This window comes from Pteronotus mesoamericanus, unplaced genomic scaffold (assembly GCF_021234165.1).
Source record: "Pteronotus mesoamericanus isolate MK-2021 breed Mesoamerican mustached bat unplaced genomic scaffold, CSHL_Meso_final contig_90, whole genome shotgun sequence".
In the NCBI taxonomy this organism is placed as follows: Eukaryota; Metazoa; Chordata; class Mammalia; order Chiroptera; family Mormoopidae; genus Pteronotus; species Pteronotus mesoamericanus.
In genome coordinates, this window is record NW_026555277.1 from 19,928,719 (window position 1) to 19,941,377 (window position 12,659).

Below are 12,659 nucleotides of genomic sequence, written 5' to 3' on the forward strand. Positions count from 1 at the left end.
CACCTGAATAGAAAGCCTTTTTGTTTTGGTTTTACGAGAAAGGAAGCCGTGGGTTTAGCTGTTACGTCGAAATGATAACCTCAAACACTCAAATTAAAACTGAACAAAACAAGCCAATCCAAGGGTGGAAAATGCACTCATTTTGAAACTGAAGACTTTTTTTCATTTTTTAGGATAACTTAGTGGAGACTTGGAAAATTTCCTGGAGTGCAGGAGTCCCCCTAAATCCCAATTTTATCCAATTGTCTAGGAATCTTTCAGTATCCAGTGAATTTCATTGACACCCCCAAACCACTAAGCTGCTGGCTCTCTGAGCCCTTGAACTAATGACAGAATTAGTCTGTAGACATCATTAATACAAGTTCTCCATTCTACCTGTGAGACACCATCCCTGGCATGCTTTATAAATAAGAGTTTTGATTTCTCCAAGCTCCATTTAGCATTTAGTTGGGAGAAAATACCAAAATCACAAAACATAAACTGATCTGCCTCTGGTTTTACAGATTAGGAAAGGATTCAGGTGCTCTTGAAAACCTTAACAAAGAAAACCCAGAGTTAGAGAAAGACCAAAAAAAAGTCAACTAAAGTGATCCAAGGGAGTCAAACCTTCCATAAGAGGATAGACATTGTTTTAATGGGAATTTTTCAAGTAGAAAATCTAAGAACTAAGATTAACTATGACTGAAGTTCTTATACTTATGAAAACTTTAGACAGGATGAATGTTTATCTTATAAGAGAATACTAAGTACCGAGGACCCTTCTTTAAAACTGGGGAGTTTGCACATATTTCAATGATGAAAAAGTATTTATTGACAATCTATGATATTCCAGGCATTATGTAGACTTAAAACAAAAACAGAGAAAATGCTTTAAAAGACATCTAGAAGAATGACATGCAAACAGTTACAACATGGAATACGGTGCTTGCCTACCCTGGTGCTTCATGGTTTCCCATTGTTCATGCACCTCAGCACAGCAGAAGAGGCTCTGTCAAATATGCCTCAAATGCCTCTCTTTTTAGTCTGTCTTCTAGCCTTCCCTCACATGTCTCCTTCCTCTGCTTTCCATTTCTCCAACACACCTCTCTCAGGTCCCATCACTGCCTTTTTTCTCTTGTTATCTTGCTTTATCCTCCTTCTCATCTTCCAGGAGTTAACCAAGGTGTCAGCCCCTCCAAGAAACCTCCCCTGGCCTGCCTTTTTTCTATACGCCCCTCTCACTTTATATGAGCCTTCAAAGCCCAGCTGAAATGCCAGCAGGCAGTAACAACCTTATGGGAACTCATTAAAGGCCAGATCCCAGACTGGGTACTGGACATGCAAAAGTGGAAAAAGTACATTCCTGCCCTTTTAAGGAACCCATAGCACTGTCCGGCGCAGACAGCTAACCCCATGATTAGGATAGAGTGGAACTGAAATATTGCTCAAGAAGAGCCATTGGTTCAGTCTGCGGAAGCCAGAAACAGTTTCTTGGAGAAAGTAAAATCTGAGCTTATTATTAAAGACAAAGGCAAGGGGTGGGTATTCAGACAAAAAGAACAGCATGTACTAAGGTTGCAAAGAGTATAAAGCATTTATTATGGCCAGAGGGAAAGGCTAGTAAGGGGATCAGCCATAGGTGGAAGCTGATATTTTTAGGAGTGAGGCCAGTGCACTATAAGGAGCAAACTGGAATGACTGAATTCACATTTTGGGGAAACTTCCCCTCTCCCAGGAAGAGGGCTGGGGAGGGTATGTTCACGAATGAATAAGATGTAACTGAAAACCAGGAAGAAGACTATTACAATACGCCAGGCAACAAGGAATGGGCAAGCTTTTTCTGTAAAGGACCAGAGAATAAATACATGAGGTTTTGCAGGCCCTGTGATCTCTGTTCTTACTCCCTAACCCCGTTTTTGTAGGGTGAAGGCAGCCACAGAAAATACGTAAATGAATGAATATGTTTGTATTAAAACAAAAAACATTATTTACAGTGTCAATTATACCTCAATTTTTAAAAAAACATAATTTACACAAACAGGTAGAGGCTGGATTTGGCCTGTGGGCCACGGTTTACCAACTCATGGTCTAAACTAAGGTGATGACAGCAGTGGTGACAAGGTCCCTTATGAGACTAATTAACAAGCAGTGAGTGGATGGAGAAGCTTAGGATGACACCAGATTTATGGCTTGGGAGGTGCTGTGGTGCTTTTAGGAGTTGTTCAAGCATTTAAGTTTTATCTTGTTCAAGTCTCAAAACAGCTCTACAAGGCAGGTTGCTTTTCTTAATTTGTGAAGGAGGAAACCAAGGCACTGAGAGTGAGGGAGACTTAGCCAATCACCCATAGTCAATGGTAGAGCCAGGATTTGAAGCCAGTGATGTTGTTAATCACTAAGCAAAGACTTTAAAGTCAAGAGAAGTGAATTTGAATCCTACCATAACAACTTGCTAGCTGTTGATCCAGGCTGAGAACCCAATGTCCTCCAGAAAATGGTGCCTACTTCTCAAGGCTATTTCAAGGATTAAATGAGATAATGCACGTAGCATGCATAAAAGACCTATTACGGTGGCTGGCCACTCAGTTAATAAGAGTCCTTTTTATTACAGATTCACTGAGAAAACAGAGATTCAATTTACTGGAATAGAGGACATAATAAGAATAGATTGAAGGTGATGTACAATTTGGACATTTGTGTTTAAGGTATCCATAGATGATAAGGTGAAGAGACACAAAAGCAGTTGCCAGTATGGATCTGGAGCATAAGATTAAAATCCAACCTAAAGACACTAGTTTAGGCCACCATGGAGCCACTGATGAAAATTTCACAAGGCGAAGGTACATAATGGACACTCTATAAACATTTCTTAAGTGAAAAGATAAATGAATAAAAACCATTTAATTTAAAAAGAAATGAGGATTGTAACAGAAGCTTTCAAAGAAGTCTTACTAGGCCCCCTGATTATATAATTGTGAAACTATATCTGCCAAAGCAAGAAAATTCAATGGTTGTAAAACCCACTGGGTGAAAGAATGTTGGTGGAAAAGATATATTCACATATATCATCCCATAGATTATGTGATAATTACAAAGGAGAAAAGATAATGAATAAATCTAGCAGCTAGTGCCTTAACCAAGTGGTCAAAGTGAAGATTGCCCATGATGAGACATTCTGACATCATGTGCCTCCAGATACACTGAGAAAGACACACCTCTGCAGTAGGATTGCCAAAGTTGTTTAAATTAAATCTAATCATTAAAAATAACTAGACAAATCCAAATTAAGATCTTTCTGAAAAAAAAAAACAAAAAACAAAAAACAAAAAACTGACCATCAAAACTAGACTTTGATTCCTCAAAAATGTTAATATGAAAGACTGAAAAACCTTGGAAAACTTTTTTAGTTTAAAGGAGATTAAGGAGACATGACAACAAAATCCAATGTGTGATCCTTAACTAAGAAAAAATAAAACAACTGCCAAGCATATTATTGAGAAACTTGGGGAAATATGAATTAGACTGTAATTGATAATAACATTGTATTGATGTTAAATTTGCTGCATGTGATCATTGTATCAGGGTTATGTAGGGAAACATTTTTGTTTATAGGTGATATTTATTTAAGTATTTATGAATAAAGTCTCAAGATGTTGGCGAATAACTCTCAAATGGTTAAGCAAAAATATGTGTGTATGTGTTAAGAGAGAGAAATAGTAACATGATGTTAACAATTGATGAATCTAGATGAAGAGCATATCTGTGTGTTCGTGGTACTTTTCTTATAAGTCCTTTGTAAGATTGAAGTTTTCTAAAAGAGAAAGTGGAAGGTAAAAATTACAAGGCCACTATTAATATGGCAGGCATTGATAAACTGAAATTTAGAGAGAGGAAGTGACTTGCTCAAAGGAATTCTTCATTCCCCTTCTTCACATCCATTCTCCACCTTGTAGGCAGACCCTGGCAGGTGGCTTTAGGGACCGATCAGCTCATGGGAGTCACCAGCAGATCAGAAGGCACAAGGATGGAGGTCAGGGCATTCCTTCCCTGCTCTCTCCCAAATTTAGGGCCTTATCTCTGGCAATAACAGTAGCTGGGCACAATGATAGCTCTTGTTAGATAGCTCTGAACCCCCTTCTATGATGCCAGTCCTCACTATTTCTTCCTCTGGTCCTTTCAGTCCTGGAAATAGTATCAGTTTCCACTGTTGCTAGCACCTCAGTACATTAACACCCCCTGCCCCTTATCCTCTTTAACACCTCTCAAAATATAATCTTTTCACTGAGTCTCTTATTTGAACCATATGCATCCTGCGGAGTCCCTGATTGATCCAGACATACGCACAACTGGTAAGTGGCAAAAACCAAATTTAAATTCCGGTTTCATTCCCATCCAGTACTTATTTTTTTCCCTATTATCTCATGTACAATAACATGTTGTATCATACTGGTGTATTAATAAAATCAGTTGTGTGGAATTCTGTCTTCCTTGTTTTAAGTTTTATTTCCTTGACATACCCTCACTTCACATATAACATTTAACTAGGCCTCCATTCTTTTCATTTTTCTTGCATCGCCTTTGCAGCTTTGGTGAAAGTGCTAATAAGTAAGGATTCAATGAAAGGACAGAGGCACTGGTGGGCCCAGCACAGTGGTTAAGAGTATTTCCAGGGTCAGACAGACATGAGTTCAAGTCCTGGCTCTAATGCTTACTGGATGTGTGGTCTGGGATGAGGTTTTTGAACTTTTATTATCTTCAGTTTCCTCATCTGTAAAATATGGCTAACTATGGTAACTATCTCATAGGGTTATTGTAATGATTCAATGAGCCTATACTAATAAAGTATTGAAAACTATGCCTAGAATAGAGTATGTTCTCAGTAAAGTGTTAACTTATATATTAAATACAGAAAAAACTATGGATTTCAAACTTCAACTATTATAGAAACCTTTCATTATAACCTCTAATGAATGGATGGGATATTACACTAAAAATCAGATACTAAGTATTTGAATACTCACACATTTGTTGAATTTCTGCCCTATCAGTATCTCCAGATAGCTTATTATATCTCCAAATAGTTTATTATTTGCCTACTAGTTGAGTCTAGAAACTCACAACCCTAGGCATTATCTAAGAATCATGTATTGGTAGCTCCCAATTATTCAGTGGTTGAATATTCAAATATATGAGGGCACCTAGCTCCCGATTATTCAGTGGTTGAATATTCAAATATATGAGGGCACCACATCCTTGAATATTTTCATTTCAGAGTAGGAAGGGAAAAGTCAATTTTTACTTTTACTACTCTAATTTTTAAAAAAAGATTGGTGGTAGAGGAAATGAAAATAATTGGCTAAAATTAGGGCTCGGGGATTCACTGTGATTTCATTTTCTTATCTTCCTATATCCTACTAGGTTGAGTAAACCCCAGAAGGGTTTTGTAGTATTCTTAGTGGTTTCTGGATTTGAAAGGTCCCTCAAGATTTGCATAATTCACAGTGATGCCTGCAGTGTAGTGTCTTCAGAATTCCAGATGTGATTTGGTGTAAGCAGGGTAACTGGTTGTTTTACTCAACTGTAAAACTTCTCTGAATTTGTAAAACTCATTCTGAGCTTAATTAAACTATTCAGTTTCTTTAAGCTTTTTTCCCCTTAAATCTCATCATATTATCCTTTCCCCAACTAGTACACCCAAAAAAACCAAACTTTTGTTGAAAGATTTGCACCTGGCATTGACTATGGTACATACTGCAAAACATCCTTTGCTTGATGGTTTCAGATGTAATGGGAAGAATGAAAAGTCTAATATTTGCATAGTGTGCAGTTTCAGGACATCCCATTACGTTGAGCCTATAATCATGCCTAATTAAGGTTATATACTCTGTGTTTTTGTGCTAATTAGTTCATCACAGTACAACTCCTTTCAAAACTGACTTCAAAGGAAAAAGAAAATCATCTACCAAAGTAAGTGACCGCTGAAGAAAAATCTATCAATCATCTCACTTCAAAGAGAGTTAAAAAGAAAGGAAATGATATGCAAAGTGACTGGAAAGAAATTTTAGCTTCCTTACCATTAGAGGGTGAAAATATGGGCTGGGCAAGAACTCATTTAAATGTGGTAGATGAATTTTCAGTCCCTAGGAAACAGTAATCTACATCGTAAAGTCAGGTAAAAATAGATGCTTTTGAGCTGTGGACTTTCTGCCATTCCCTTAGTGGGGAAATAGAGTAGGCTCCTCCTGGCTTTTCAGTCTACATTGTTCCTTTGCTGGGGGATAAAGTGGAAAGGTTGTCAGAAAAACCAAGTTTTAATCCACTGATCTGGATGACACAATGAAATGCAGAGGGTGCTTCAGCTGGAGGTTGGTCCTCACCTATCAGAGATTTACTTACATAGAGATGAAAACAAATAGTATTTTTGAATAAAGAAATTACAAAGTCAAATGTGGTCACAAAGCAATTTGTAGGATTATCTATGTTCTAATTGCCAAGCTCCTTACTTTATGTGCTAAGCCCTTTTAGATATCTTATCTCCATTTACAGATAATAGTTTCTTATTATGGTTCTGGTTTTAGCCATTATCATCTCTGATTATCCCTTCAATCTCCTTAGCTTCTCATACCTAAAAGTAAGATTAAAGTTGGATTTTGTTTTATTCTTAATCCTTCACCCCTTTTGCAACACAGCCTGCCATGAATAAATTTAGGTAAGTGACTTTATCAAAAACCAAGAATAGATGTTTTCAAAATAGGTAACCCCTTTATTTTACTGATTGGAAAACTGATGTTGAGAAGTTAATGGACTTTCCTAGGGTCACACATTTAGATTTTAGTCTTCTGCATTTAGATGTTATACATCATCAAGAAGAAATGGAAAGAAAGGGAAGAGTAAATAACCCATTACTTGACCTGTGATGCACCACAGCTCGCATCACCTGAATGGTATGCTCAGTGTCCCTAGTTCCCATTTAGAACAAGTTGAGACTACCCAGTACAATCTCCATTTTACAAAAAAAAAAAAAAAAAAAAGGAAACTTCAAGGTCATTAATGTTTTCTTACCTTAGTGTAAAGAGGAGGAAAGCTTGAAGAATGACAAAAAAAGTTTCTTTAATGTTGAATAACCCACTCACCCAACATGAAAAAAAAAATGTTGTTAGCTATCTGTAAGGAGTAACATTGAAAATGTCAAATATTTGATGGAACCTATGTCTCCCATGATATTTTTGGCTGGCGTAATCTCAGCCTCAAGCACTTATTTCAGTTTCTTGGTTAGAGACAATCACTGTTTTCATATTTTGAGCTGTGTTATTTCAAGTCCTGCTGCCGCTGCAGCATTTGAGTGATTTCAGGCCATGACCCCCTTCACACCTCCAGTTCACAAGAAACTGTTATGTTCAAACCCTGCTCATAGAAAAGCAGCATCTTTACTCCTGTGTAGTGTTAGCAATAGCAGTTGTGATAGAGGATAGAAGTGTGTTAGGTGAGGGACACTGTGTTTGCAGAGCCTGTTGCCAGCATTAAATCCTGGAGCTAGAAGAAACATGAGTGAGTTCTGCCCTCCCACTCTATAGATGAGGAAACAAAGGCTCAGGGAGGTAGAATGATCTACTCAAAATTATATGCACAGCCTGTTGGCAGCAGAACCAAGATCAGAGCCCAAAAATCCTTAACTCAAGTTTAATTCTGTTCTCATTATATGTTTTTACCATCATGCATTATCTACCCAAAGCCAGTTAAACTAACACGGATTCTGGCTCTAATTTCCTGTTAGTTTGCAACTTGAAACCCAGAACTACCAAGCAGTCTGGTAGGTCTTGAGGAACTACAAACACAAATCTTCAAATTGGACTTTATTTAAGCAAAAAAAAGTATTATGGTCTCAGCAGCACTAATCCCAACAGCCAAAAGAAACGACCCAAATATCCACCAACTGTTGAATGGATAAACAAAATGTGGCCTATCCATGCAATGGAATGTTATGCAGCCATAAAAAAGGAATGAAGTACTAATGCATGATAAAACATGTATGAACATTAAAAATATTATGTTGCAAGAAAGGAGCAAGACACAAAAGGTCATATGCTTCCATTTATGTTAAATATCTAGAATAGGCAATTCCATAGAGATAGAAAACAGACCATTAATTACCCAGAACTGGGAAGAGAAGGGAATGGAGAAACTGATGGGTACAGGATTTCTTATGGGGTAGTTAAAATGTCCTTGAACTAGAGAGAGGTGATGGTTACACAACACACTGAACATGCTAAGTACCACTGAATTGTACATTTTTAAATGTTTAAAATGGTAAATTTTACATTAGCTGTGCTTTAGCAAACACACATACACAATATATGGTTGTACTGATAGATTCAGTAGGCATCCACCATCTTAAAAAGTATACCATTGGTCTTACAGTGTGTATTGTCCATAATTTTTGCTCTTCTCTAAATGTAACCTAGACAAAACCTGTTAGCCCAATTCACTTCTTTTCAAGTATGAAAAATATGAACTGGTAAACATATCCTTAATGGCTGAAGCAAGAGAGAAAGATTCTGGTTATTTCTCATCATCTACAATTCTGAATATACATCACACTGAACCATCACCAGCCAGAATCTGAGATATGGATCATTTGGCTCTGCCCTCCCTTAGGAACAGATTTCTGACTAGTTACTTAGTTGTAGAGTAACTAAATGAGATGGACCAGGCAATGTTAGGAAACTTAGGCGCAGTGAACTCTATTATTCAATCACACTTTAGGAGAATATAATTTAGAGTCAGCTGATTGCATTTAACCACTTTTCCTTAGCAGGCCCCACTTCATGGGTTGTGTTCTAAAGAGAGAATCTCTAGCCCAGTGCTTCATTCATGAGTGGGAAACTAAATAACCGTTCTTACATGGTCACATCCGGGCCTACTGAAGGCAGTAAGAGTAATGCACTGTAACTAGAACCCAGGGTCTTTAGCTTTTGTTTGGCACCTGTATAGAGCCCAGTTTCTGTGCTCATCTAAGAGAATCATGTATCCACAATGACATGAGGAAGTCACTGTTTATGTGTTGTTATTTTCCAACTTTACTTCAGTTAGTCTGCTCACATGAAGTTCTTGCCTCATGTAAATTTTGCAGTTCTAGCCATTTCTGTTAAATTAGTTAAGAAATGCTGACAGAATTTACCAGAATATACCAGAAATATTTGTTTCCTGTCCTCCAAAATTATAAGCAGGTCAAGAAGCACCATTGAACTGTATCTCCTGCATTCTACCCTTTGGATAAGATAGACAAATGTGTTTTTAAGGACAAAAGAGACTGTTAGAAATTTTTAATCATGATATTCTTATAAAGCTAAAGAAAGTTATGATTTTTAAAAATTAAATCTTTGCTACTTAAATTTATTATGCTGATTCATAGCATAAATTCAGTAAGTTGATAGTGATAAATAATGTTGAATAAATGCATTTCCTTTTTAATCATTTAGAACCACTGTTTTTATTTAAGAAAATAAATCACTTCCAAATTCTCTGGATCTCTCTCAAGACATCCAAACTCTCTTTTAATTAGCATCATGAAATGTTTATGTAAGTGAATGTCATTTGTATAATCTGGCTATATTAATTGACTTCAATATCTCTTACAGCAAAGAAAAACTGGGGTGGGGGGAATACTCAAGATTTTTATTTTAAGCGAATGGGAGCAAAGAAGAAAATGAGATAAAAGAAGAATAAGAGAAATAAGAAACAAGTGGAACAGAGAGGAAAAGGCAAAAAAAAAAAACTTTAAATGAAGATTAATTTGTATATATTCAAGTAAGTATCAGTTCTCATCCATCTGACAATTAATCAATGATAGAAGAAAATTGGATTTGATTGTGTGTAAAACTCATAAAATTCCAAAAACCTCTCAATATCACACCCCCCCCCAAAAAAAAGATGTTCTGCTAGATGTTTTCATACAAAGACTATACAGATAATGTCACTCTAGTGTTAAATTTAGCAAATAAAATTGATTGTGATTGATAAGACTCACAAAACCTTTTTAAAAAGTCTTTAACTCAAAGTACTGCAGCATAAATGGTTTTTTTTAAGTCACTAACTTAAAAGTCAGGAAACTCTTACTTAGACTTAATCATATTTCTCTTGCCACTGGGTTAGACAGTAACTTTTTATAAATTTACAGCAGTTTGGGATGTCACCAAGATCCAATGCCTCAAATCCACTTCTTTCTGCAGAGAGGCCTGAATTTGAAGCTTTAAAGTTTGAAAACTAAATGACAAAATGCACAAATTATATTCTATATAATGGGACAGAGCCAGACAGTCAAAACACACAGTCCTCTGAGACCCAGACAAAGGGACTTGGAGGAAAGTCGGCCTTATATAAGTATTGAGGGAACCCAGTGTCCATTTCCAAAGTGAAAACCCAATGGTCAGAACTTTATTTAATCCAAGTCTTTGGACAGTGAGCAATGCTAAACCTCATTTAGAGAAGGACTGAAACTTTTTAAATATTGTAACTTCATTTAGGACTGAGGTAAAACAGAGCCTGTACATGAGGTAAGACATTGGGGAACACAGGTGAACAAAACTGATCAAGATAGAAATAAGAGATATAAACAAGGACTTATTGGATGGCCAAGGTCACTTTCTGAAGAGACCAGTACCCATAAATTCTGATACATTTATTTATCTATTCCTTTAATTCTATGGCAAAGCTAATAAGAAAAATGCCAAACTTCTCCTCCCTCTGGGTTTATTGTCCTTAGAAAACTGCTATTGTATTCCATAGGTTGATGGGATTTTCCAGTCACTACTTTTTACAATTAACTATCCAAGTTCAGTTGGGTTGAAACCAGACCATGGTTTTCAAAGAGCAGACAAATTGAGACCAGACTATATTCTAGACTCCCCCACGTTCTGGTTTCATTACGTTTTTGAAACCCAGAACGACTTTATAAAAAGAGTTGGTAAAACTGGGCTTGCTTCTTCGCAAACCTGACCCAGTTAGAACTCAACGTTGGAGTGAATTCAGCTTTAATTTGGGAGTGCAGTGTTAATAGTAGAAGTGAAACTAAATATGTGTAAATGTGTAAGAACTAAAGAGGAGGAAAAAATTATTAAATGATAAATTTATTAACCCAAATTTCTTGAGTGAAGAACTGGTAAGAGAATGTTTCCGGATCTAAAAGCCCAGAACTTACTCTAGGATTATAATTCTAAAATTACTTTTCTGATTAAGTTCAAACTTTCCAATATCATTCACCCTTAATATGAATACACACCATGAGAAATTTCAAACCAAAATCTTTATAAACTGCTTGCATGAGAATCATATTTTCATGATGGAACTATTGAGTAATCATTGTCATTAACCAACTATGATATTGAAGCAAGAAACAAAAAAGTCACTGGGGCCAGAAAAGAAGGAGAAGAAGAAGAGAGGAAGAAGGGGGCAGGGGAAGTGGAGGGAGAAGGAGAAAGAGAAAGAAGGAGTGATGGAATCAAAGAAGAAAGGAGGGAGGGAGGGAGGGAGGGGCAGACAAGGATTCTTAAGTCCATGCATTCTCAGAGCAAGTCAGTTCTGACCAAACCACTCTCCTCAGGAACAGAACACTGTTAGTCTTATTCCAACTGCTTCTCAGAAATATCGTTTTCCTTGGTGCTACATCTACCATCTAGACCAGTCTCCAAGAGTTCTCTCTCCAGGGAATCACAAAGTAATTGGGCCACTATCAACACCCAACTCCCAGGGTTTCTCAAATTCAGAACTATTGACATTTTTGGACTTAAATAAGATTAAATATGAATGAACTTTTAGGGGAAATATCTGTAAAAGAAATTTAGGGAAAGCTGGGAGGACCATTAAATCAAGATGCACATCTGACCCGCAAGAGAAGTGAAGGAGGAAAGGTTGAGTGGAAGTATTCCAGACCCCTATGCAGACTAAGAAGGATTTGGCAACAATGCCATGGGTCTCTAAGCCAAGGTGGTCCATCCAGAACAGGTTTGCTTTAGAATTCCTGCCACACACAGATATTGCCTGGGAACAGCTCACCAGAAGCAAGACCTCAGCAAAAACACAGCAATGAATGTCAGAGTAAAACAGCTTGGGCCCTTGGTCCATTATCTTCCTTCCAGTAGGGGGTCTGTGAGGCTCATTCTGACAGATGCCATAGTTTACCTTTCGTGCCACATGGATCCACTTTTCCACATAGGTTCACACAGCTCCTCTTCCACAGTTCTTGTAAGCCTTTCTCCTTTCTTCCTGAAAGATAACGCAAAAGAAGAAAGTTAATGGATATAGCCCTCATTGCTGCAATTGATCTCAAGGCCATCACTAGTCTTCCTCTGCCCCTCCTCCACTCTCCACTCTAAATTCCTTTCCCACATCTTAGATATCACCATGGCAGGTCTTGGTGGCTTACCTAGTGGTATGACCCAAGCCTTCATTACTAAGGATGGGGTCTAAGCCCTTGATAACAATACCCTTCAAAGTTCTAGGTTGCTACATGTTTGGTCATAATTACAGTGGGTCAAGAGTACCAGGAAGTACACAAGTGGATCATCTGTGTTTCAGCCCTATTGCTCCCTGTTTCATTCTAGAAGCAGCCCTATCTCCTCCTCCTGTGATTAGGATCAATTGTCTCCACCAATATGATGACTATTCTTTCTGCCTGCTGGTCCAGG